Source organism: Gossypium hirsutum, chromosome A02, assembly GCF_007990345.1.
Source record: "Gossypium hirsutum isolate 1008001.06 chromosome A02, Gossypium_hirsutum_v2.1, whole genome shotgun sequence".
NCBI lineage: Eukaryota > Viridiplantae > Streptophyta > Magnoliopsida > Malvales > Malvaceae > Gossypium > Gossypium hirsutum.
In genome coordinates this window covers 97,349,138-97,354,406 of record NC_053425.1, presented here as the reverse complement: position 1 = coordinate 97,354,406, position 5,269 = coordinate 97,349,138, and positions in this window count along the sequence as shown.

Sequence of the window (5,269 nt, the reverse complement as noted above, 5' to 3'; positions counted from 1 at the left end):
TTCGGAAAAACATTTCATGGCAACTCGATCTTTATGAGTTTGGAAACCACATTAGGTCATTTCGAAATCCTTTACTTAGTAAATACGCATTTTGCTAATCTTATTTACTAAGGGTTTCTTAGTATTCGTGTGAGGTAATAGGGATGTGTTAGGTTTGAAACATTTTAATCACACAAATCTAAAAACTATGCAGATAACAGAGCCTGGTTAGAGTTGTTATGCAACCTGCAATTTAATCGGGTTAGGATCTAAATTGAGCATGCACATTTCAATTATGTGTCCACCAGCCATCTTCTGGTTAGGATCGCTCAGCTAATTCAGGTGCATTTCAATCACGTATGAATGAAATACAAACTTGATTTTAATTGAAAACATGATCGATTGAGGCATAAAAACTATAAGCATCGGTCAAATGAATATTATTTAATCAAAAAAATCATCCTATCTTAAATAAAATTAAGCTAAAATTGTTGTAAACAAGAACAAAGAACACATAGCAAGCATTTTCAGATTAAATTAAAGAAAGGAAAGATTGAACCCAAGTCAAAGTGGCTGTCACCCAAGACTCTTACTGTAACACCCCGTACCCGAGTCCGTCGCCGGAGTCGGACACGAGGGGTTTGCAGACTTAAATCACTTCTTTGCACAATCCATTTTAAAATTTTCCAGGCAAGCTGGCTAACTACGTCACTGTCACCTTAAAAATCATATCTTGAGTTTCACAACTCTAAAATCAGTTTCGTGATTTTTCCCTGAAACTAGACTCATATATGCATCTACAAATTTTTTTCTAGAATTTTTGGTCGGCCCAATTAGTACAGTTTATTAGTCAAAGTCTCCCCTGTTACAGGGATCGACTACACTGACCTTTGCGCATTACGACTTGGATATCTCCCTGTACAGGGCTTCAATACTGATGCCGTTTGTTTCTATAGAAACTATACTCAAAAAGGAATCTATTCATATATGGCATGACTTCTAATTATCTCTGGTTAATTTATAATGAATTTCCAAAGTCGGAACAGGGAATCCAGAAACCGTTCTGGCCCTGTCTCACGAAAACTTTAGCATCTCATAATATACTGTTCATATGAACGTTTCGTTACTTTCCTATGAAAATAGATTCATCAAGGTTCGTTTTCATAATTTATTCACTATTTAATTCCATTCCTACTATTTTTAGTGATTTTCCAAATCTACATCACTGCTGCTGTCAGCATCTGCCTTTAAGGTAGACTTTACCTATTTCATAGTTTCCATGATTCAACTAGCCCTTTTAGCATAAATAGCACAAATTATGATAGTGATTAACCATTCCCATGGCCAATCCTTGTTAAGCATATCCATACCAAATGATTATAACATTATGCTCAAACATATATAAGCCATTTTCGCATGGCTATCCAAAATTATACAAATCCAAAGGGTCCATGACCCACAACAAAAAGGGTAGTCCTATACATGCCATTTCGAAGTTCAACCAAAATTGTACCAAAAGGGGGCTTTGATAGTGTGGGCGACTTTGACTTCAAAATCCCGAGTCCGATAGTTGAAGAACCAAAATCTATAAAACAGAGAATCAAAGAAACGGAGTAAGCATTAAATGCTTAGTAAGTTTTGAGCAAAGAATTTAGACACAACCAAAGTATAGCATTCATGTAGCTAAACGGATAATTTCATATGCACAAATTTTCAATATCATACTTACTTCACATTACCAACCCTTTTATTCATACACAAAGATCAACTTAGCCAAAGGCCGGTAGCTCATTTATCAACTGAGCGAATACTTATTTGTAAGGGCTCAACTAATTCAAAGCACATACGAAACATACCTCAATGTTGGGATGTTTCAAGCGTGTTAACTGAAATTTTTACAGCAAGATCATTCATTCCCAAATCACATACCTTCGGAATTTAACCGGATATAGCTACTCGTTCAAATGCCTTCGGGACATAGCCCGGTTATAGTAACTCGCACAAATGCCTTCGGGACTTAACCCGGATTTAGTAACTCGCACAAATGCCTTCGGGACTTAACCCGGATTTAGTAACTCGCACAAATGCCTTCGGATCTTAGTCCGGATATGGTCACTTAGCACAAAGCCTTCGGGACTTAGCCCGGACATCATTCGAATAACCATGCACATTTAACAATAAATCATGACACATTCGTATTTCATTTTTATTTGCAAAACTCAAACACAAGACACTTATTACTCTTGCAATTTCGGCTCAATAGCCACACACAAGGAGCATGATTTTGATTTGCTTAAAACATGATCTAATCAAATCATAATTTAAGCTCGATTACTCAAGAACTTACCTCGGATGTTGTCGAACGGTTTCGACGGCTATTCGACCACTTTTTCCTTCCCTTTATCGGATTTAGTTCCCCTTTGCTCTTGAGCTTAATTCAAACAAATTTAACTCATTAAAGTCTCATTTTGCTAGCTTATGGCCGAATATGACAAGGAGTTTGATAGGTCATATGGCCACCTTTTAGCTCAAATACACAATGGTCATACGCATTTTTAATCACATCAAGCAATTTAATACAATTCATTCGAACATCAAAAGAGAAGCTCAAGGTACTTAGCCCATATATACATTAGACACTAGAGTCACATATGTACGAAATCACGAATCGAATTCAACATACTAGCTAATATTTCCCCTTAGCCGAATTTTCTAAGTCAAGCTAAAGCCATCAATAGGCTACCTATGGCCGAACATACACATAACTTATGTACTTATTCATGTGGCCGAACATACATGTCTATGTTGGGGCCGATTGCTTCACAACACCATACCATTTCAATTTTTGGTCATGGTTAAACAAAGAACTTAATGTCTCACTCAAAAATGCTAAAAAGAAGATTCAAGAATCATCAATCCACCATCACATGCACCATTACAAAGCTTCACTTTTAGCATGCAAATGATATCAACACCAATCCACCTTGGCCGAATATCATCTCCATGACATAGTAAAGATTTGAACCATGGGCTATTTAGAACTCAAGCTAACTACTAAAACATGCATGCATCTCATGGAACATCATCAAACATACCTTAGTCTATCAAACTACCATAGCCGATTTCCTCAAAGCTCTTTTTCCTTCTTTTTCTTTCTCCTATTCGGCCAAGAACAACATGAGAGCTTTTCTCTTTTTTTTTTTTTGGTCATGCATGAGAATGATGAACACATTTTTTTCTCTTTGTTTTCTTCCTTCAATTTCTTATTAGTTTATTGCCCATCCTTCTTATTTTATTCTTCCATTAACACAACATGTTTCATGACATGTTTTGCCCATGCTTCTTATTTTATTTTTCCATTAACACAACATGTTTCATGACATGTTTTGCCCATCATCCCTTGTCATGGCCGGCCACTAGTACTTAAATGGGGGGAAATTGACATGCAAGTCCACCCCTTTGATTACATGCACTATTAGGCCACTTGCATTTGCCTAGCACATTTCTAAATTTTCTCACATAAGTCCTATCAACTAAATTCACATGCAATTAACTAAATCGAAGCTTAAAACTTTCACACATTTATATTCACATATTTTAGGCAATAATTATCACATTCAAATAATTTGGTGACTCGGTCTAGCGGTCCCGAGACCGTTTTCCGACTAGGGTCACTTTAAGGCTGTCACACTGGCTGACTAGGCTCCTTCGCTTCTTTGCTTTGCTCCTTTGCTGATGGCTTTCTAAGGTGGCCGACCAAGGGCTCTTTAGGAGGCTTAATTGCTAAAATCTCTATGAAGAGATGATGCTAGGCGTGGGGAATGGAAAAGGCTAAGAGAATTTGGAGAGAAGAGAGAATGATGAAGGATGAAGGATGAAGGATGAAGGATGATGGATGAGGGAATGAAGGGGTCATATTTATAGGCGAAGAGAGGTGGGTAGTTTGCTAAAAATAGCTAGGTTTAATCTATTCAAATCTCTTCCTTGGATGGCAAGCCACAATTAGTGGAATTTGAGCTGATTTTTTCTTGATTTTTAAGCAAATTTAATAACTCAGGACTGAGACTCGATTAATTGTAAACCTTCAGGCAAATCTCTAATTTCTTCAACAATGCAAGGACCTGGTGTAATTAAACCAAAAAGTGGCTTAAAAGAACAGCCATGTGTAGCCGAATTTTGGTTGACTTGGTCTTCAATTTGGACGGTTTTGTAATCCAACAAAGCTATCAGACCTGTCCAAAATAAATTAAAAAGTTAAAGGACCAAAGAATAAAATTTAACCAATTTAAATAATTAATTAAAACCTAAATTATTAATGAAATATTTTAAAATGAATTATTAAATATAACTTTATATTTTATTATTTAATTTAATCATGCATGGCCCATTTTATATCTTAAAAATATAATATGCTCAAATCAATATAAAATAAGCCATTTTATGCATGAAAACTATATAATAAAGCATACAATCACATTTTAATAATTTCTATGTTCTAATTTCATATTTTCACATATTTCATTAATTTATTACACAATTACTTAGTTTTAACAATGAATTTAAGTAAAAAGGTGATAACTTACATAGGAAAAATCCTATATATTTTTCAGTTTACACACTCCCAAACTTAAATCATTGCTCTTCCTGAGTAATGTTTATGTACAACAAAAAGGTCTTGCTAAGGCAAAATTGCTAATTGTGTAAGCAGCATCAATCTTTGTCCCGTAATTATGCATTAATAACTTCATGCTCATCAATCTTTTTTATTAACAAGTAATTCATATGCAAACATTTTGAGAATTTTATACTAAGTTTCAAAATATGCCAACATGAATCATAGTTTGTATGTATGTCACAGCCACAGATAACATTCTTCATTCAACATAATTTCTTATCAATCAAGCAAACAATCATAAGGCTTATTTATGATCTTCATATGTTGAACTTAGGACTTCCTCTCCACTAATGTAGGTGACATAATCATCAAATCAATAGGTCTTTTATAAGGTTGTAATGGGGCTTGGTTTAAGGTAGGGATTCTAAGAGATGGGATATTTCGGTTTTAAAAATCTTAACCTTTAACTTTGTCTTGGTTTTCTGAAAATACAACCTTTTTCTTTAAGTGAACCTTTGGAACACCCACAAACTTATTTTGAACTCAAGCTCACACATTTTTCCTTTTTAGAGACTGAGCAAACTTTTTTTTAAGCATGAGCACATACATCTTTCTAAAAATTTCCTCAATTATTGATTACCAAGACAACTTTAGTTAAGATGGGTGCAAAAGATT